The 23274-nt window shown below is 43.8% G+C and overlaps 1 long non-coding RNA gene across 4 annotated transcripts in view; it reads right to left on the reverse strand.

The window, feature by feature from the left end:
• LOC102556187 (uncharacterized) overlaps positions 1-23274 on the reverse strand; it is a 58860-nt gene that overhangs the window by 6258 nt on the left and 29328 nt on the right. For 2 of the 4 annotated variants that reach the window (XR_015623449.1, XR_015623448.1), the window contains exons 2-3: positions 5892-6097; positions 2566-2688 (exon numbers count right to left, since the gene is read on the reverse strand). This is a non-coding gene — a long non-coding RNA (uncharacterized LOC102556187). Of the gene's footprint in view, positions 1-2565; positions 2689-3463; positions 3561-5891; positions 6098-23274 lie in introns of those variants that run through there. The other 2 variants (XR_015623447.1, XR_015623450.1) reach the window with 2 other exon arrangements.

Genomic DNA, 23274 nt, shown 5'->3' on the forward strand with positions numbered 1-23274 from the left:
CACACCTGCACCCACATATTAACCTCTCTCCACTGAAATTCACCAACAGGCAAACTGGAAGAGTCAACCAAGAAGGAAGGAGGCTCTGGATATAAAGCAGGAAAGAGCATTCAGGTATAAAGCCCTTGGAAAACACAAGTTGCACTTGGCTGAGTCACTCACAATCTTTTGCTCATGGACTCTGACTTCAGTCACGGGCTTCCTGGACATCTGGGAGCCCCCGTGCTTGATGCAGAGGTGACCTTGGTGTGTGTACCTGCATCTACAGACCCTGGGCAGACACTGCCCCTAGCTTTGGCATCACCATAGGAGTGATCCACAGACTTTCTCCTGCCATTTTCTCCAAACTCCTAATTCTTCTGGAAAACAAAATCACAACCCCCAAAATGATTTTCTCAAGGACTAAATTCTTATCTGGTATCCTTGAGGCAGACATGGTAGAAAAACGAATCCTCCGTGAAATACAGAGTGAAGGCATTATGGACTTGGTTTTGGCCAGATTTTACCCAAACTCCTTTAGACATCCACTACTCTTGACTGGTACCTCTTGTGATGTTGCAAGCCTTCTAGACTCTTCCCAAGCAAGAGGCTCATTCTCTACAGAACACCGGCAGGCAGCAGTAACATTCTGTATCTGCTCGGCGCTCAGGCAAGAAACCATTATGTTCACGGATCATTATTGACACCCTGACATCTGTCACCTCCTTTCATAGCAGTTAAATCTTGCTTTATCTGTAAATGTCACCATGTCATTTATTCATGAAAGGGGTCACATTCCTGAAATAGCATGCTTCAGTTTAAAAGGGGAGTCTGGCTTTATTCGCAGCAGGTAATCCTCAAACAAACTTTACTGCTGATAAATGCGTTTTTATTGGAGTTTCTTGGCCTTAAATGACATCCTCAAATGTAGAATGCAGCTCTGTGTTTGTGGAAATAAAATCTGAATGTTGAACAAGAGGAAAAACTGTTGAGACAAGGAAATACGGCGCTTTTCTGTGACCATATGTACTGAGTTCGGTAGAAGCAAATGTGAACATTTTGAGAGCAAGCCATGATTTTAATAAAATTGTTATGCTTCTGGAAACATGGCCTTTTTCAATCATTTATGTCGTCAAAACTTCAATGGGATAAGAGGATCCCTTGGTTAGGAACCTTGAAGAAGAGGTCCTCAGCCATTTCTTTGCTCAGATCCCAAGAACACAGGGTGGGAGGGGTAGTTCATTCCTCAAAGTTTATGTTTGGGGCGGGTTCTCCCCTTTGCAAGGATTGCCTGAAGCTCTCTTTCAAGTGGGGGTATCTACATAATTCATAGCCCAATACAGATGCTTTTCTGAGAGAGGGGAAGAGGCATTAACAGTAATTAACAGGTATTAATTGATCTACACTCACCCGAAAACTCCACAAAACAGGACATATCGCCACCCAAACTTTTAAGGCTCTGTCAGCTGCATCACTGAAAAGCTCTTGCCTCACCAGCAGCTAATTAAGAATTACCTGGCAAAGGCTTTTTCTCTGTGCACAGTGGGGCCCACTTCAGCTATCTGGCTGGAATTCATTTTTTTCTAACCCAGTAGTTCTAAAAGTGAGACCATGAACTGAAATGGCCTGAAGAAGGTTGTTAAAAATGTAAGTACTCCCTCCCTCCTTTGGATCTCAGAGTCAGAATCAGGCACCTGCATTTTAATACACCTCCCAGGTACTTTTTTTTTAACACACACATGCTGAAATTTTAGGGCCAACAGCTCTGATTCAGATCTTTTGTTCTCTCCAGCTACCTGTGTGTTCTGGTCACACTGTGGTAAGAGGATGTGGGTGGGGAAATTATTCTGATCCCTCTGCCTTAGAAATGCACCTTGCAGAGGGAAATGTGAGCAGAAAATAGATTTTTTTTCACTGTGCACAAATCCAGAGGCCCTAATTCCTCCAGCCTAAAGCCATTCAACATTATCTTACCACCCACCACCCCCCAGCTATGTGTTCAACCATTTCACACCTCCTACAAGTGAAGTACACAATCAGAGATGTACTATAAATGGAGTGGGGGGGGGAATGGTAAGATGACATCGAGGTCCTTGCAAAAGGTGATCGAATGCAATTAAAGTTGCTCATTCTTAGGAGAGGAAAGAACTGGCAGGTAGATTTCCCCAGGTGCTAATGAGATCCATTGTGAGTGTGATAGAGGTGGCAGCTTCAAATGTCACAGACCGCAGCAAAACCTGAGCTTCCATTCATAAGCATGGGGCAGGGCCATGGTCCTATGGCTAGCACCAACTCAGACAGTGCCCTCATTAGCTTGAAGGGGTTATTACTGCCCTCCCTGGCAACAGCAGAATGGCTTCACACTATGGATGGTATAGATGACCACTGAGGAAGGACTGAACTTCTGACCAGCAAACTACAGACTGTTGGGTGGCACATTTAATATGGGGGAGGGGAGTGGCTTTGACCTGAATGTTTTCCCTCTTCTTAAATACTTTTCATTTCTTTCTTTTCTTTCTTTTTTTTTTAAACTTCTTCCCACTCCCACGGACCCCCTCCTTCTTCTTCTAAGCAATTCCTACTCACTTTTGTGTGTGGAGTTTTGTGTTGGGTAGTGGTACAGGTGGCAGTCACAGTGGCAGAGGTGGTGATGGCGGTGGTAGTCACGTGCTCGCAGTTTTTTGCTTGCTTGTTTTGTGTTGTTTTGTTCTGTTGGGACCCAGTGAGTTCAGTTAGGATCACTTGCACAATGTGGAGCCATCTACTGGCTTGCGAACAACCTGCTACAACATGAGAGACACTAGGCTCTCCATCCCTTCTCCATTCACTAACCTTAGTAGACCCTCAGAGAGGGGTGGGGTTTCTCCAACCTCTCATACCAAGGCTCCATCTTAAACAAGTCTTTGTTCAGATAACTAAAACTGCTATGAACTCGTGGTCTATCAGGCCTATCATATCCCACACTCCTACCCCTCCCCCAGTTCTCAGATGTTTCCTGAGCCTTCGGTGAGGTGTGCACACATGCTAGGCCTGCCAAATAAGGGATAGGTGTGATTACAGATGCTGATTTTAGGGCACTGTAGCCTCCTTTCAGCAGGCCATTTGTAGAAACCCAAATTTCTCCTCAACTATTGAAGCAGAAAGCTTCTGAAAGGCTCATCCTGTTCTCTCTCTCTCTCTCTCTCTCTCTCTCTCTCTCTCTCTCTCTCTCTCTCTCTCACACACACACACACACACCACACACCACACACACAGCACAATCACTACAACCTATAGAGAGCCGAACCTCAAGCCAATAGAGAAGCCCCAGTCCCACAGGCATCTCCACATCTGTTCTCTTGAGCCTCTGGAGGGAGAACTTGAATGAAATACCTAATTGGGCAATATCTTCTGAAGTCCCCTAGGCCCATATACTACTTAAGCATCTCCTATCAACTCTGGGTTGATTCTAGGCTAGGAGCCATTCATGCTAACCAACACTCACAGTTCAAGGATAAAGTCATCCTAGATCCTGGAATGCTGATCATGACCTTGACAACAGCAAGTTCAGGACCTCTCCATTTGTTTTTCTGTACTCCATCACCCATGGAGTCTTCTATGACATCACACCTCTGTTTCAAGCTCCCTTACCATTGAACTCCCAAATTTCACTTTGAACTAATCTTATCTGCCCAGAGACTGTCATTCCAATGAATATTAGACTTTAAGGCAAGGAGAAAAGGTTTGGGTCAGTTTCACAGTGAAAACCAGGTTATCACAACTCACTGAAAACATGCTCACTAGTTTCCATTCTCACCCACTTCCACAGTCACGGAAGTCCTTGTCTATAATAGGTCATAGGTCTTGATCTGGGAGAGAGGGTCCACTGCAGCTTTGAAAGCCAATGTGCAAAGGTGTGTCAGACAGACCCTGGACAGCCTTTATTCTCTGTTCCTGGAGTGGACATTAGCTACATGATGTGTGTGTGTGTGTGTGTGTGTGTGTGTGTGTGTGTGCGTGCGCATGTGTATATTATATGTATATATATATATATTATATGTGCATATATATGTTTTACATATACACTATATATAATACATAATATATACACATACACTTAATATATATATACATACATATGTAATAATCCAGATGAATGTCTTTATCTCACTAAACCTGCTTCTTAATAAATAAAGAGGATATTGACTTATCCAGCTCACCATAAAATAGTAGTGCCAATGTGCATGTGCATGCCAAGTGCCACCCACACTGGAACAAGCAGGTAGGCATGCACATTAATAACCTTTTCTTCAGTTGTGGTCTTCTGTTTCCCCTTGGGAAGAGGATTTTCCTAACCGCAAACTGGCATATCCCCTACTTGCTCCAAGCCCACAAGAGAGTAGATTAACCTCTGACTGCCTCAGGTTCCCCATCCATGGACGGTAATTGCTGTCCCTTCAGCTACCTGGCTCTAGTTATCATTGCAAGCAAAGCACGTGGCATGTTTCAGGATGTCTGGGAGCTGGCCGGAAGACAGTTTCTTGAGAGGTGCAAGGTGGGGGTACTATTATGACCACAGGATTGAAAAGACAGCTCTATTTTCTACTCTGTCTTTCTATTAAATTGAACTTCAGCCCTGGAAATTAATATCCCTACTGCGTTTTCATGAGGTGGCTTTATTTTTACAAGCACCAGAGACTCAAGCCCTAACCTGTTATGCTGTGGCCTTTCACTGGGCTTGTGCATCAGGGAATCATAATTCAGGGCCAGCCTCAGCTATGGAAACCTCCATAGGCCTTTTATGACATGAGTGCTATTGAATATTCTATAAAGTCTCCTTGGAAAACTGGCCCACATTTCTTTATAATCTCCCCAGACTATTTCTGAAGTCTCTCTATAGATTTTTTTTTTACTCTGAAAATCCATAGTTTCTTAATAAGGATTTGGGGATCTTGGAGAGGCTAAGACTGGACTGGGTCTCCAGGGAAGGCTAAGGTGGGGCAGCCCAAGCTATTCTGTTGCTGTTAAGCTTATGGATGAGGACTCTGAGCCCAGGAGCCTATCAGCAGGATGCAGTCACTTCCAGGCAGTGGAGATGAAAGGAAGAATTTAGGAGCTGAGTGGCATCTACCCCTTCTCACCAGTAGATTCCAAATCTCCTAACTTTGAGAAAGAAAAGACCAGTGTATAGGACACAGAACATGCTGCCTTTTCAAACACCTTTAATTCTGATGGTTTTTCATTCTTTCTTTCTCTTGCTTAGGCCCTTCCTACTACCGGAATCTCTATATCAGCTCCATGCTTGCACGGAGTGCAGCATCACAAGACCCAGAATCTGCCCAACTGAATAGCATTAAGGGGCTAGGATTGCTCTCATAGCATGCAACCTTGTTGAAAATGGCAGAGAGCTCAACAGATAAAGACTCCCCTTTCTCCCTAGTATGGAGATAAGTTGCTTCAAGGTCTGCTTTATTTCCCTTGGTAACATTCCCAGTAAGTTCAGTGTGCCACGTGGCCATGCCTGCTGAGGTCCATTCTTGTTTCTGTATGTATAAATACATACAGAATAGAAGCAGCATAAACCTCTGGCCTTCAGAACGGCAGAAACCACTTTGTGCTTTTCGTCACCTGGCTTCCTTCTTCCTGCCTCCACCTCTGTGAGCTTGGGTTTACATCCTCTTATTAAAGTGGCAACACTCCTATCCTAACTACAAGAACAGTCTAAAGGATCTAGTTTCCTATGCCTGTGGCTTTGCCAAAAGCAATGACTAGCTAAATTAAGAATAGGCCCATTAGAGGCACAGATGACTCTGTGAGCTTTACTTCTGTGTAAAACCATCTACCTTAACCACAGAGCTTGGTATAGGGCGGGGATTCTGTGTGAAGCAGAAATCTACCACATCTAATTGAGTGTGTTACAACCAGAAATGCACCTGTAATTTCCCCTCCATCGCTTCCCCCCAAAATCAGTTTTCATTTCCTTTTCCATAGAGTGATCCTTTTGCAAACACTGTCTCCTGGAGTAACATCATTTTGAAGAAACCCTATAAAGGGTCAAGCACCATACACCCATCCTTCAAACTTTTACAATTTCAGAACTCTTCCACGGGCTGTACTTGAGATGATTCTGATAACAAGTCTGCAAAACAAGGAGGGGGACATGATTTCAGTGTAGCGAATGTTTTGGTCAAGCTCATCCACAAAGTTTTTCCTTGACTGTGGCATTTTCTAAGCTAAATCAAGCAGGGTTTCCAACCAGGGACTCAATGACACAAGAGTTAGGGACCAATCAATAGCAGGATTTTCTTAACTAGTTGAGATATACTTCCTGTACGAAGTCCACAAGTAGTACCCGTAGAGACTATGGCCATGTCTGAGTTGACAATGATGGGACATGACATAGTCTTGTAACAGTCACAATGGTACCCTCATCATCTACCTTCAACTGAGCTTCCGGGATCTCCGTGATTCCATCCCCATGGGTTGCTAGCTGTATCCAAGAGAACCACCAAAGCAGGAAAGGGAAAGAATCAGAGAATGACATGTCACTACTCTAGGAGAAGAACTGTAGTAGTGGGGGTGGGATGGGCTATCACAGATGCTTCCTGAAGGGATTACTGCAAGAAACTAAAGAGATCTGAGAGATGGGAAGTGTGATGTTCACTTGCACTTGTCTACATTGCTGTGTCAGACCATCACACAAGGCCATGAGTCATTAACGCCCTTATTTTATAAAGTCCCTAGCGTTGCAGCCATTCTAGCCCTACAGCTATCTACAAATACAGGAGGTATTCTGAGTCCTTCCTCAGAGCGTTCTCCCTTATCATAAGGAGGCCGGAGTTAGTCAGAGGCAAGAAGAAAAGCCAGCAGGGTGGACTGAAAGAGGCACCTTTCATCTAGATCTGAGATTTCCTTCCCCAACCAACCATAGGCCAAAATTAGAATCTAGGAAGCAGAAACATCCTCCAAAGCTCCATCATCCATATCCACATCCACATGTACCCCTTTATCTCTTCCCACCATGTCTGACCTCAAAAGGCACTAGGATCCCAAGCACAGTCCTATTCTTCCAACAATTATCACAGGCAAGGGGGCATTGACAGAGCAAGGCACAAATTAGAACTGTACTCCACCAAAGTCCCACAGATCTCTTCAAGGTTGGGTCCAGAGGGAGGCATATGTATCCCTCCCATCTGCTCTCTGTTTTCATTCTTTCAATGGTCAATCATACCATTTAACCCTCCCTCTGGGTTAAAGACATACCGGTGGTGTCTCTGTGTGAATTTTCCAGTTGATCACTCAGCATGTAACTACTCTTCTTTGATTTTGTTCAATGTGTCCTTCTCCCTTACTAGGGTCCTTTGATCATAGTCTGACAAGAAGAGGCCACGTGACAGTAAAAACAGGAACAGTCACTTGGAAGGGAGAACCTAACTCTGGAAGACGTAGGGAGAACCTAACTCTGGAAGACGTAGGGAGAACCTAACTCTGGAAGACGTAGTGTAGGAATTCCCAGAGGAGTTTGCTGCAGCTGAGAGGGGAGTGTCCCGAAGGAGAGTTCATATGGATACACATTTGTAGGAAGAACCAAGACTCATGGGTGGGATCTAGAATTCAAACAACAGGATGAGGGTGATGAGAAGGATGTCAGGCTCAGATGCCATTCTGAAGAGCAAAGTTCACACTATCTTTGGAAGGCCTGCACCATTTACAACTCTGCCCCTCTAGAGGATATTGTCTAACCTAGAATTACGTGTCATCCCCCTTTTTTTCTCTCTCTTTCTCTCTAGAGCAGGTCACTTACACGTCTTACAGAATATGTGTCTTAGGAAGCTTTGGATTAAAAAAATCAAGATTCATCACTAAAAAGAAGCCCTCCTTCTGCTTCAAGAAGCAATCTCTGTATAGATGAGTCTCCGCAAAGGACGAAGAGCAAGCTTGGGCTGAAGCATGCTCACACACACACGTGAGTCCTGTGCCCTATTAGCTTCCATGGATATTTTTTCATGCCCAATTGAGAAAAGGAGTGGCTGTGTGCCTTACATTTCTGTCTGATTCTGGAATGGAGACAGAAAAAGATAGACAGACCAATTACAAAGATACAAAAGAAAGAAGGCCAGAATACAAGGAAAGAAAGACCAAAAAGTAGATAGAAGAAAGGCCAGTGGTGGGACATCAAAAAGACAGACAAGAAGCTGGACAGAGAAATGAGCAGACTTACCTTTTCCTTTAATTAATTTTTATACTTCATTTAGCATAGAAAATAATGAATGTGACATTTCTTATACACACACACACACACACACACACACACACACACACACACATACACATCTTTTTTTTTTTGTCTGAGCTGAGGACCGAACCCCAGGGCCTTGCGCTTTCTAGGCAAGCGCTCTACCACTGAGCTAAGTCCCCAACACACACACACATCTTAATACACCTTTTTAAACCTGTTCTAATTCATTCCCCAAGTACCCTCCCCTCTCCCTCCTCTTCATTTAAAGCTCCTTCTCTGACTCAAAATTCTCTCTCTCTCTCTCTCTCTCTCTCTCTCTCTCTCTCTCTCTCTCACACACACACACACACACACACACACACGGAGGGTTAAATTAAACCCCACACATATGAGGAAGCATGCACTACTTACTCTTTGTCATAATCATTCCCCTCTCTGATGTAAAGCCTTTTCCTCTCCCATCATAGCCCTTCACTTCCATACCATATATTGACATATAAATATACCAGAATATATATCATATGCATATAATAGCATGTTCCAATAATATGAGGATGTTTAAAGGTTTTACCTGATGAACGGACACAGGAATGAAGGAAAGATTAGGAAAAAGAGAGTCAGTGCAAACCAAAGTCTTGACGACCACAAAAGAAAATGAACACAAAGAAGTTGCTGCTGGCCCTATGCTAAGTGTCCTAGCACCCTTATCCAGCATGAATCACCCTGGGGGCCAAAGTGATGTCAGGTTCTAAAGCCAAGGACTTGCCAAGCCCTCTCCTCTCAGACTGCTAAACATGCTTAGGAAACCTTGGAAGGGTCCTGTCGTCTTATTGGCAGGTGAGAGAGGAAAAGGACCTGCTTCTGTGGAAGGCTCTCATTACCTCGAAACCTGCATGCTTGCATTTTTCTACCATCTGTCAGAAATCCCTGTCTGGCTTACCAACGTGACAGGTTTGAACATTTTCAGCACTCACTCCTCCTAATGTTCCCTCCTCAAAGGCCTGAGCTCTCTGCAGCTCTAATGTCTGCAGTTGAGCCCGACCCTCCGCCTGCACATGCAGGCACAGACTCCCAGGCCACACTCCATCACATCAGTATCTTGTGGACAACCTCTCACTGAATCATCCTTGCATGCACCAATAGCCACAACCCAGGGATCCTGAATGAACTGCCCTTGTTCTTCCCTGAAGGGCCTTTGAGAGACATAAGGATCAAAAGTGAGAAAAATAAACAGTGGCGTGCGGGCAGGAAAGGACCGAAGACTCATATTCACTAACAAACACATTGCTCCCCCAAATGGTAGATGTGTATCATACTTTCACTTAGGTTTCAAATAGCCTGCTAAAAGCAACTCAGTAGAAGAAGGTGTTTAGATTTTCTACTTACAGTCCATCATTTCAATAAAGTCAAGACAAGAACTCAAGTAGTTAGTCACGACACATCCTTAGTCAAGAGCAGAGAGAAACAAATGCACCGTTGCTGCCTGCCTGCTTATTGCTGCTTTTAGCTTTCTCCTGACCTATATAGCTCAGGGCCCCCTGCCTAGGGAATGGTGTCCCCCTCAGTAGGCTGGGCCTTCTTATTTAAGATAGCAAACAAACAATTGTGCCACAGATGTACCCACGAGTCAATTGGATCTAGGCTCTTTTATCAGGTGATTCTAGGTGTTGGCAACTTGATATTTAACCAGCACAATATCTTTAGATACCGAGAGAGAGAGAGAGAGAGAGAGAGAGAGAGAGAGAGAGAGAGAGAGAGAGAGAGATTTAATCTGGAGCACAAACTTAAACCAAGAAGCATATAGAGGACCATCTGAAACTAAAATTAGCAGTCAAAAGGTCCATGCCCTATAAAACGTAGAAGGGATATTACCATCTTGTTGAGTGACTTTTCCTAGGGATACATGAACAGACATCTATTCACCCCAATTAGGGCAGTAACAACAGATCACAGAAACAAATGCCCAGTCCAACCTAGTGAACAGTGAGTGTTTTGGAATTGCTTAGAGAGGTATGGGTAAGGGGTCACTTTCAGAACCATGGGTGACTCAGGAGCAGTTACATCACTGAAAGTCCATGCTAGCCCAGGGCACAGCTCATGAGAGCTGCATCCCTGAACCTCCTAATGGTGCTTGCGGTATCTGGGCCTACTCCTCCCTCCAGCGATTGCCCCTGCTGATATAGCTTTAGGGAGGGACCTTAAGGCTCTTAAAACATTAAAGAGCTTCTTGGTCCTTGTCAGCTTTTCTGATTTTTTTTCGCACCCTATATGTTTTACTTATTTCCAGAGTCAAATGAGCCTCCGCATTTCAATTTGGTAGGAAAGCCTATACCATATACCTCCATCCTGTTATTCATTGACTTAGCATTGTGTTTTAGAAGTAAAAGCCCCCTGAGAGTATTTTCTCAGGTCCCACAGCCCATTAACAGTTGTAAATCCAAAAGCAAGAAGTATTATATAAAGGAACAGGCGAAAAATTAAATCTAGCAGGTACAGCACAGTGGTGTGGATAATAAGTGCCCCCCAGGTTTTGGTATTAGAGTGGAGCCACTTGGGGAGGTTGAGGTTTATGGCCTTGCTGGAGCAAGTATGTCACTGAGGATGGGCTTTGAGAGAAGCGTGAGCTTCACCCTACCTCCACTGTACCAGACTATCTGCTTAGTGCTTGCAGTGGAAGCCATGAACTCTCTCTCCTCTTGCTGCCTGAGCTGTTCGAGCCACCTGCCACCATGCCTCCCCACCAGGATGGATTCCTGTCCCTCTGGAATCACAAGCTAAAGTAAATCTGTCCTTCCGTTAGTTGCCTCGGGCATGGTATTATACCACAGCAATGGGAAACTAATTAATGAGAAAGTTTGGAATGGAAGTTGAAGAGTGTGGTTTCATGCTAGGAGGCCCCCTCTTGAAAAGATGGATACTACTGAAGACCGAGAGCTTCTAGAGCTGAGAGGGGACCAAGCGCAGGTTCTGTGTCGCAGGGAGGAATATCAAAGCTTAAAGAATATAAAGCCAAGAATAGAGGCACGCATGACAGTCACCATCTTCACTGTTCTGTGAGCAGCATAGAAGTTAAAATTATGTGCTGACTGCTCTTTAGGAAAAAGAGCTAGGACTAGGACATCTCTCCTCAAGGGTCCTAGAGAGTACGTGAGCATGGAGACAACTGTGCTCTATGATTGGGAATGCACTCCCACGGAGTTGCCCCTTCCCCAGATATATCAGAGAGGCAGGGTATCCTGGCCCCTGTGGGAGAAGAAAGTAGAAAAACAGCTGTGCAGAAGGCATGCAGGCGCCCCCAGCACTGCTAGCTCCCTGCCTGTAGCCTCAGCTTCACCTGCCTAAGATCTGCCCTTCCATCTCTCGAGACCTAAAAGAACTAAAACTCACGTATGGCCAGAGGCAGGGAAATCACCCAGCAAGCTTTGGGCATGCTACCGGATTTGGGCAGCTCCTCGACTGAATTTTAATGAAGTAATTAAAAGCTAGATAATAGCAATGGGGCTCTGCTGAGCAACACTCTTGGACCTAACTTCTTTGATATGTTCCTGCATCCGGAAGCAACTCTGTCACTAGATGGCTTCATTAATATTCCAGCCAGATCCTGGCTCTTAAAGTGATCTATGCCAAAGTTTGTTAGTCTTTTAAATTACCTTCTGAGGCCCCCTGGAACAGAGGATTGGGAAGAGAGACAGTCCATGCAAAAGACAGTGTCACCGAGGGTGCAAAGAATGCCCCAATCGGTGTGTGGCACTGACTTCTCAAAATGTAGGCCAGGTTGATTTTTTTCTTTTAAAGGGATTGTTTATAGAATCACTGATATGGAGTCATGGACTTGGGTAGAAACACCCACTGCATGTCAACCCACAAGAGTAAGACCCCCTTGTTTTCAAGGACATCGCTCTTTAAGCATTAGGCTTCAGTGAATAGTCTGTGACTAGGAAGCTTAGTAATTAACTCCTTGACTCAGAAGAGCCACAAAATTCTGACGTCTGGGCTTCAAATGGCCCAGTGACTTTGCTCAGAACCCTAATATTGATCTGCAGAGGTTCACTTTGTCCTGGGAGTCAAGAAGTGCTGGTTCTTCTTGTCTTATCTCCACTTTCTTATCTCCACTGCCTCTCAGTCCTCCAGGGCCCCCTTGAAGTCTAGCCTCTTCCACGGATTTCCATCTAATCTCAGATGCACAGAGTTAAAAGCATCACCCATCTTCTCTCTTCCTCCAGTATGATCATCTTGAAGAGTCCTTAAGAGAGCAGATCTGGCTTCTTGGCTGTGTCTAAGGACAGAATTGCTTCAGAAGTCCAGTGCTAGGTATTTTCTAGGATAAAAACATTCTTCTACTGAGGAGAATTCTATTCCTGACCACTTAAGTTCATTGAAAATTATTGCTTGGTATGACTATGAGGGGTGGTATAAGGGATCACTATAACATCTGCCCAGTTGTGAATTTTGGTTATGATAGTTGTTATATTGAGTTGGCATGATGACATCACATACACACTCATACAAACATACAACTACACATATACATAAACGAGCATACACACATACACACAAGCATATTTCTGTATATGCACACATATACACATAAACATGATATAACACATATACACAAAAATGCACAGATAAATACACAGACATACATATAAGCACACACATATCTATGCAATACATGTATAATACCCCTGTAGATACATACACACACACACACACATATATATATATATATATATATATATATATATATATATATATATATGTAAACACACAGAGAGCATGCATACCCTGGTAAAATCTGAACAATCCCAGTGGATGAACTAATGTCAATTTCCTTCTTAGGACACTAAACATTACCCATTCTGGGTCAGGCAAAGAAGTCATGAGGCCCCCATATCTTTCTATCCAAAACAAAAAAAAATCACTAGTTATTTTAAAACAAGACTTTAAAGGTATGGTATTCACCTCTTGAAAGAATAGTATGTGCCATGAACTATTTCAAGATGTTTTTAATGCATTAACTAAGTTAAATCTGACAGTCATCCTGGGGAATACACAGTGTGTTTTTCACTTTACAGGCAGTAAAATTGAAGCACAGGTAGACTCTGTTACCTGCCCCAGATTACACAGCTATCAGGTAACGAGATTGAGATTAGCACCCGAGCTATCTGGAATGAGAGCAGATAGCAGTGCACTGCTTGGGTACCAGTTTGCCTTATAATGCTACATTGGTTACAGGAAGAGAGAGAAAACCCATCAGACTTAACACTGGACAGAAGACACTGACTGTCCTCTTAGCACTATCTATTCAGGATTCTTCTACTAGGTGCTTTCCCATGCTCTTTCACCTTGGAGCTTCAAGTCAGCCCTCTGAGCAATTTACTACTTAAGAGTTCCCAGGTAAGCATATTGGCAGTCTGGCCCCTAGACCTCAAATCAGAGGCTACTCACCCCTGGTGTTCCAAATACTCTGTGGCTCCCTAGATTCATTAGGAACTGACCCAGCTGTTAGATGCTGCACCTTTGTTAATTCCAGCAGGCTTTTTCCTGAGGTTGAGATGGTGTACCCATTTAAGCTACGTGAAAGAAGATGAGTTCATTCCCTTTAGCCGTCAGCATAGGTTACGTGGAGGAGCAGCAGGAAACAACGTCCAGATCCCAGCCTCTGGAGAAACCCAGGGGATCTGCTTACTTCTAATAGTGCATGTCAGCACGAGCAGGCTCTTGTACAAACACATATGCCCTGAGGCCCCCTGTAATGTTAAACAGAAGCAGCTCACACTGTTCATTGCCTGCCTCTATCTCATCCCAAACAAAGAGTAACAAGTAATGCACGCAGATGAGTAGGGCTCGTCCTAATTTAGGAGGATTTGAGAAGCCTATGAGGAAGCTCAAACCTTCTATCAGGCACAGTGACAGCTTCACGGTGCTGATATCCTATCATCAGACTTCTCTGTCTTTTTTCCCGAAGAAAAAAAATTCTCAATTTCTAGATTTTACTTTAAAAAATATATAAATGTCATGGGAAAGGGTTATTTCTTGTGTCTTTATGAAATCAGGTAAATGGATCTGCTGAGAGCCTGGGTGTGGCTGGATAAAACATTGCAGTAGTCCTCATATTCTCTGGGTGGTGAAAAAGTAAATCACATGTAAATGGCGAGGAAGAGGGCATTTAATTACACAGTTGAACAGAATCCTTGGCTCCACCTCGTATTAATGTGACAGTGTTGGAGATGGGACATTTGGGGAGTGAGACAGTAGGATGAGTGTGGAATGTTCCTGATGGTATTAGTGCCTGTGGGAAGAGACAACTGAGAGTGCCTCTCAGGGCTATCCATGTAAGGACACAAGATGAAGGCCATCTGCAAACCAGGAAAAGTCTGCCCAAGAACTGGTCACACGGGCACCCTGGTTTTAAACACAGTCTGAGAAATAACTCATAGTCTCACAGTCCCGAGAAATAACTTTGTTGTTTAAACCACCTGAGCTCTGATACTCTATTACAGCAGCCTAGACGGGGTCGGTCAATGATGGACTCCTAGGTAAACTTTCATGTGCTGCATTGCTAAGCGTCAGGATATCTAAATAAGATCTCTTTAAGTTGACCTTGTCCTGGACTGGTCCAACTGCCCTTCCCATTCCCTCTGCTCTGAGTCTTCAGTGCTCCTAAAGAAACTCCAATATTTGAAAATAGGAGGAAAGGTGTCTTTTGTCTCTTCTTATGAGGAAACTAATCCTATCAGGAGGCCTCTGCCCCCAATATGCCATTTCTTTCTATATTCGGTTTACCTATATTTTATTTCAGCTCAATAGTATATAACATGCATTTATCAACTACCTACTCTGAGCAAGTCACCAAATCAAGTATTAGTGGGCAAGAGAATAAATTGGGAGCAGCCAATGTTCTCTGAAGTCTCTTCTAGAAAAACAGGTAATTTTGATTATGTTGGCCTGTCATCGGCTATTGAATTCTCCTGCTAATTCCTTCTACCCAAGGGTCTATGTGGATGTGCTAGTTAGCTACTGCTTCAGAAGAATCCTGTGTAATGGCTACTCCCCAAGTCTCATTGACTGAAACCTTTGTTTTTCTCACGCACAGGCCTGTAACCAGGTCTGGATTCAGCAGCCGCTCTCACTCAAGCTAATCAGGGTTTGGGTCCAGATTAAGAACTGAGTTTAGAGTCCAGCTTCTTGCATTTTTTTCTTCCATTTTGCCATGTTAGTAGCATTCCTTGGATAACTCCAGTACCACGGAGATTCAGAAGGCTAGAGGCTAGACCAGACAACAACACATTCGAAGCTTGTTATCAAGTCACGTATCCCAATACCTCATTGATTCAAGTCGCATAGATAACCAACAAGTCATATACTCTATTAACATGGGGTATGACAGGCATGGCCAGCATAAGTGGGGGCATATATGCTATTAATAATTCGATACAATATCCAATAGCATATGACAGTAGGTCATAAGCTGTATTAATATGGTAGATGATAGCCATCTCAACATCAATAGGGCACATTGTCTATTGATGAAGGATATGGTAGCTATTCCAAGAACCATTAGGTCATATGCTCTATTAATACGGTGGATGACAGCCATACCCAGAATCAGTGAGGGTAAATACTCTATTGACACGGGATACAGTAGCAATGCCAGCATCAGTAGAGCATCCTCCCTCAATCCATTTGGAGGTGCTCCAAGTCACATTAATATGTAATTTTGTTATAGAGAAAGAAAATAATTAAAGCCAATTATCTGCCTATCAGTTAGTAATACCTAATTTACTACTTGAGACAAGGCTGGGAAACCTTAGATGCCCCTGACAGAGCAAGGCCTAAGTCCGGGACAGGAATGTGAATCAATCGGCCAATAAGCACCATTTCTCTTCTATTGTGGCCTGGCACAACAAAGGGCCATTGTAACTAGAAAGCATCTGTGGACACAAAGGGAAACATCCTTCATTGTGTCTTGCTGGCTTTCTTCCAGGACCCAGTGTAACACACAGTGTAATCTGAGGCAGCTTCCATTCAGAACTAGGGGAACTCATCTTTATAGTAAGCCTGGCAGTAGGGTCCTTGGGACAAGTACCACAGAGTCGGACCTCCCTATTGGTCCTCTTCACTATCCTCTGACCATGGCTTCATGGCCCAGAGGAAAGGCTAGACACACCTGGTCTTCACGATTAAAGTCTTACACTTGTATCTGCCATTTCCTTTTCATTTACATTTTATTTCATGGGTATGAGCGTCTTTTGCCTGCATGTCTGTGTGGGTACCACGTGCCTTGTGGTTGCAGAGACCAGACCAGGGCATCTGAGCGCCTGAAAGTGGAATTCCAGACGGTTGTGAACTCCCATGTGGGTGCTCAGGTTCACGCCCAAGTCCTCTGCAAGGTCAACCTCTGTGCTACAATCTATTGAGCTACGTAACCCACCCTGACAGCTAAAAGTCTCTCTATGCTGCCAAGTGCTGCACAAAATATTCTGGGTTACTATAGTCCTGTGGGATGGGCGTTTAGTACGTGTAAGTCCCCCAAGGCTGTCTAGTGTTGGGCCTCGCAGGTGGCAAGATATAAAGGTAAATGAGACATGGCTCTTTTGTTAGTCTCCACACTGTTAATCCCAATGCTGGAAGCTTGTATTCACCATTTGTAAGTACCTGACAGGCCCGCAGTGAAAATTGAAGGAGTACTTTGTGCAGACCTGGGTTTTCTTTGCCTAGGGGAAACATACCTGAAACCTTGACCTACGGTTTCAGATCCTGCATGTGTCTGCATTTATAGGGGCACCTCTGGGCTACAGAGAGCCTCGGAGAAATGCAAAACTCAAATGTGGCTGCATCTGGGCCACGGGGAGAATCCACCTGTGAGCTTGACAGTGAGCTCCTTTGACCGGTAGAGTTCAGTCTGACTTCCTCTGGCCCCTTGCCCCAGGAAAAGAGAGATGGTCCCTCTGGCCTAAGATCTTCATGAGAAACGAACTGGTGCAGCTACGAACGAACGTGGTGCAGACCGCTGCAGCCACACCACCACTAAAGAAAAGCATCGGTTTATCCCCACATATACTAGAGTAGGCACTTCAGAGTTTAGGGAGTCAACTCCTACAAGCACTAGAGTGCTCAGAAGAAAAGAGGCTTGAGTGACAAGACTCATGTCTTCTCTGATAGCCTGTCTTCCAGTCCTGACTTAACAACTGTCTATAACTCCAGTTTCAGGAAGCTGGAAGGAGGTTCCTATCCTACCCTTTCACAGCCACGTTCATCAGGGGCCTCAGAACTGTAAAGCTGTCCTAAGGCACTCTTCTGCCCTCTGATGTTCATGTTGATGATAGCACCTTCTATAGACACTGTTGGAGAATGGAACTGGTTGCTACTAGTCGTGGTGGCAAGTATCCTAAAAAGACAAGATCTCAGCAGATAAAGAGAACAAGAGGGAACTTGAACCTAGATTAGGTCAAGGCTGTCTCTAAGTCATTCTCTCTTCCTAGCTTGTTCCAAATCCTGTATGTCATCCAACACAGCACCCACTTGAGGTAGGAAGAATGGCATGGTACTGCCAGAAAAAATGATAAAGTCTCTTTGGAAAATGGCTGCAGTCACAGACGCCCGCATTCCACATTCACAACACTGAGGAAATCTGGAGGGCTTCCTGGGAAGCAGCTGGTTTCCATTTTTCAAACGTTTCCTGCAGTACAAGACGAGTGACGCCAGAGGGAGCTACAGAAGTTCCCTTCTCCAGAAAGTCATCCTCATTGTAGGCCATTTCAAAATCCTATTTTGGAAAACACAACAAAGAAAGAAGGGATGCCTCAGAATGGGCCTGCGGACGCATCCCCTTCTCCCATACCTGACTACACATCCACCAAACATATTCCTTCTTCTAATCTTTTTTTTAAAAACGCAACGCTCTGGACAGACCTGGAAAGGGAAAGCGTGTCTCGTTGTATCTTTCATACATCTGCCTCTTCAACTTCTAGAAACTTCACTCACCTTCCCTTGCTTTGCTTAGCACCTCTGTCCCCACGAGGGGCATTTTTACTGTTTTCCAGAAAGTTCACTGATTGCTAAAACTCCATTTTGTTTAAAAGCCTTCTCTGGCGTTCCTGGAGTCCCTCTCCTACCTCTTCCTTTGCCACACAGATGTCCTTTTCACAGGCTCTTGATCAGCCACAGCCAGTGGGATTGGATTAAAGATTTAGTCCTTTCAAAGAGAAGTATCAGTAACTCAGGGTAGATGATGCCCTAGCAGATAAGTCTGTCCCCAAACTCCAGACCCTTCGACAGAGTGTATAGAACTCAAGGCATGGACTTAGTCACCTTTTCTTCAATAGTGTCACATCATCTCCCAGGTTCACTCCAGACACTGAGCACCAAAGCGAGCATCACCAGAACTATACCTCCCATCACATGCCCTGCCCAGAGCCAGAGTGTGAATGTTCCCCAGAAAATGCAGTCATGCCCTCCCCACTTCTCAGCAGATAGTCCACGGTAAGCTATTAAATAGCCATTATACAAGGGTGTTGGGGAGGTAGAGAAGGAGAAGGGCAGGTGATCAAGACAAACTCAGACTCTGCTGCACACTAAAAAATGCTGCAAATCTCGGAAGCAATAGTGCTCACCACAGATCCATACCCAACTGCCCTTGCTTTATGTTCCCAATCTTGCCATCTTCTCCCTCAGATCTGAAGCTGATGAACCTAGGGATGACATTCTGGAAGACAATGATTGCCTAGAGGGAATTAGGAGGCACACATGGTCACGAGATGCCCCTTTGAGGCACTCAGTGATATTGGAAGGTCCCTAAATTGGAAACCAAGAAAAGCTTAGGCTCTTGGGTACACCAAGGTGCCACCTGTTGGTTCAATAGGCAGATATTCTAATGCGTAGCTTGAGCCAAGATCTCTATCTCCATGAAGCACCTCATTTGAATGGAGGTAGCAAGACTTACATTGAAGAATTAAGTCAAGAACGCCATGTTGTCATGGGACAGACACATGAGTAACGAGTATTCAATAGGTACTCCCGTGACGGAAAAACATCACCTGTGCAAAGGATTCAGAGACTCCTAAGTGAGACAAACATCCATTATGTCGAGAAAAGGACTGGGAAATTATAAATGTGCAATACCGAAAATGTATGGGGACAGTGATAAGATCTGCAAGCTGTTAAGTTTAAAGCAATGGCAGAATGGGCCATTCAATCCTCCTACATGAAACAACGCTGTCTACTTAGGCTTGATATTAGTTTAAAATAAAATAAAACCATTTCCTGCTTGATTACAGTTAGAATCGGAGCAGGATTTCCAGTGTGACCCTCAGTAGTGTTTAAAATAGTGGAAAAGAGCAGAGGAGGCATTGCATACACTAAATGTTTCCGATCTCAGTCCAGTTACTGCTGAATGCAGCAGCCAGTTGGAAAGGTAGGGTCGCCCCCGGCATTCTCAGTCATAAGAAATTTAACGATGGATGAAAATAGATAGAATCAAGATGCTCTGATAGGAGCAGGAAGCTTCAATATCTCGGAAAATTGGGATCCTCATAACAGGTTTTACACTGGCTGGATTATAGCTAAATAGGATTTTAAGTCTATTGTAAATGAAAGGAAATCTAATTTAACTGGGCCACATCATTTTTACTAAGATGCGATAAATGCTAATTTCCTTCCTCCGGCACCAGTGACTTGGCTTGTGGTAGCTGTTTGCGGGGTGCTCAAGTCTGACGGATCTCAAATTGGCCTTCTGCAGTCCTAAGGCCAAGCAGGAATCCACATTTTCAGGATGATGAGAACAATGGGGAGAAGCAATCAAAGACTTCCCTAGTTTGTCCCCAGATCTTATCATTTTAGGCCCAGGGGCACTCACCCAAGGTTTAGACATTGTTTAGACACCAATTTTACCCTGACCAGAGCTGGGTTAGGGAGTCAGTTAAGAGGTTAAGAGAATCCTAAGAGCTAAGAGCTGGCTTTGAAGGGATCTCCCTCTTGACTGCTTTATACATCTGTATGCCACGAAAATATCCAAAGGTGAATCTCAAGTACATAAATGCCAATAAATGGAAAAGGGTGGGCGAACATGGTAGGCAGCAGGCAGAGATGGTGCTCTGCTACGGCAAGCAGTTGAGAATAGCCTGTGCTTGCCCTGCTGTGTAGAAAGCCATGCATCACTCTGTGTTTCTGAAATCCCCTCAAGCTTTCCAATTCCTGACTCCCTCTTTCCTGTCATTTAACATCCAAATAAAGTAATTGGAGTCTCTATTTCATGACCCTAGCAAACCACTTCTTTGGGAACAAAAGCATGCTGTGGTTTGCCTCTAGTCCCCAGGGCACTTGCAAGCAACAAAGGATGCTAGGTTGTAGCAGTTGAGCCAACTGTCCTGAATGCTCCTGGCTATTTAAAAAAAAATTAGAATCCTGAAGAAGAAAATGTGACACCCGTATGTTCCCCTATTCTAATCCCTGCAACTCATGGGCATGGGCACCAACCTCTTCTCTCCTTGCCTTGTTGCTGAAACCTGCCCCTTGCTTACACCTGAATGCTTCCCACTAATTTAATGTCCTTACCCATTTCATGACTCCACAGTCCTTGTCCCCAAACTGTCCACCAATGACTTAACTGTGGTTAACGACAGCTAACATTCAGTGAGCATGCCCATTAGATGCTTCTCTAACCTGTATGTGTTAATCCTCCCAGGGGTCATGAGATATGAGTAGCACTGCCATTACCACAAAGCACAAAGAGCTCACATGAGTAAGTCTAGGTTTAAGGAACTGTTAAGTGGAGGTAAGTAAGCTTCAAACCCGGGAGCTTGACTACAGAGATTGTGGCCCCGTTAAGGTGAATTAGTTGTGCGACTTGTGTAGGCTGTTGGTGCCCAGTTTCTCATCAAACACCAATCCAGATGTTTTGGTGAAAGTAAATTCAGAAAATAGGAAAATGAGTGACCACATAGGTACATTGTGACTGAGTATACCTGCTAATGACTCTCTATCAAATGACCTCATCTGACTACATCAGTGGTTCTCAATCTGTGTGTTACAACCCCTTTGGGGGTTGAAGGACCCATTCACAAGGGTTCCATATCAAATCCTACATATTGGATATTTACATAGGATTCATAACAGTAGCAAAATTACATATATGAAGTAGCAACAAAATAATTTCATACTTGGGGGTTACCGTAACATGAGGAACTGTGTTAAAGGATCACACAACATTAGGAAGATTGAGGACCATTGAGCAGACAGAGGCCTTAAAAGCAAAGAACTAGCTGTCCTGTTGTGGAAGAAATGTCCAAAAGACAGAGCACAGAAAGCCTGCCTGAGGTTTCTGCTTGCTCCTGTGTAGAGTCTAGGCTCACGACTGCGGACTGCAGCATCAGCTCTTACTTTCAACTTGTGAGCTTTCCCTAGAAACTGTAGGCTCTCTATGACCCCTCATCAAGAACATCAGTCTTTAAACTTTGTCTTTTTATAACTCTCTCTAGACACACAAGTAATACACACATATGTACATACATACATGCATACTATATAGTGTATGTATGCATAAAGAGAACTATACATATCCACACCACTTCTATAGTACAGATGTAAATACAATCTCTAATTTCCTATTCTGAATTATGCTACAAGGTCACATCTGAGACACCACTGTATTTGGCTCTGCATCATACAGATGGGCTTGCTGGGTATTGAGTTACCTGCAAGTAAATGCAGGAATTTGATAGGACTAGTAAAGTATTTTGGACTTTATATGTGTCCAGGTGTGGCGAAGTGCATATGTGTGTGGTGGGATACACATGTACATATATGTGCATGTTTATAGTGGAGTACACATGCATGTGTGTGCTAGGGTTTATATTCCTACCCCTAGATAAGAAATTTCTCTCTGTTAGTCCAAGTGTTTGGGCTCATTTTTTAATATTGTCCTAATTGTTTCTTGTAAAGCAATTCTTTACTGTTCATTTGGTTAATTTCTAGGTATTTTTGTGACTATTCGTTTTAGACTTAGATAGGTGAATGCTATATTCTTATAGTAGTGTATTCTTATAGGGAGGGTACGCAGCAACATATGTTATGTGTGCATGTACATGGATGCCAGAGTTCAGCACTCAGATGTCATCCACTCTGTTTTGTTTGTTTGTTAATAGTTACAAGCAGATTAAAGCTCTATTCAATAGGACCACATTGGGAAGAGAACAAAGAGGTGGAGCAACTCTCCTAAGTCCATCTCTGGGAGCCCATAACTGAGGCTGAAGTTTAAATGAGGACCACATATACATATCTAAGCACTGTAGGGTTAGCATACTCACCCCACCACTAAGTGGGCTTCATTTTTACCCTAAAAGGTTATTTGGCAAATATTTACAACTGTGTGAAATATTTTTCCAGACAAGTTCCCCTTGTGGAAGGTAGTTTTCCTGTCTCCTTGCATGAACTTCCTGGGGAATTCCCCATCTCTTCAGGGGACTCTGTTTCAACAGTCTAGTAGTCAGACTGGGGGACACCAGTGTCTTTTTAGAATATCTGAGTTATAACAGCCAGGCTTGTTATAATTTCCATTTTCTACCTTAACAATCCAGTCTTAAGGTAGAATATTCTTATGTTTAAACATATAGAACAAACAGAATGCAACTAGGAACCAAGCCCTGGCTTCAGACGATGCTGCTCCATGATCCTTCAATGCACAGTCCTGGGTACACTGGTTCCTATTTGAGGACACCTCTGCCACTCCCAAGGGGGCATCCAAGATGTTTCCAGCTAACCAGAAGCCCCCGTGCCAGCTGCAATTTCTAGTCTACAGTTTTCCATTTTGAATAATCAACCCTTCATGCTCTGCAGTTCTCCCTTCTTTGTGCCCCTTGGAAAAATCAAAAAAAACTGAAACGGTGTGTGTACCTGTGAGTAAAAATGAACACTTATGTGTGCTAATGGCCCATGGAACTGCACAAAGATGACAGTTCCACAAGAACCAGATCGTTCTCTGCTTTCCTTCGTACGGTTTGCTTACAATTTAGAAAAGTGAATACTATATCCAGTTAAGCATACATTTTGACGTGATTTGATGGTGGTTCGGAATTTAA

Source organism: Rattus norvegicus, chromosome 6 (assembly GCF_021556685.1).
Source record: "Rattus norvegicus strain SHRSP/BbbUtx chromosome 6, alternate assembly SHRSP_T2T, whole genome shotgun sequence".
Lineage (NCBI taxonomy): Eukaryota > Metazoa > Chordata > Mammalia > Rodentia > Muridae > Rattus > Rattus norvegicus.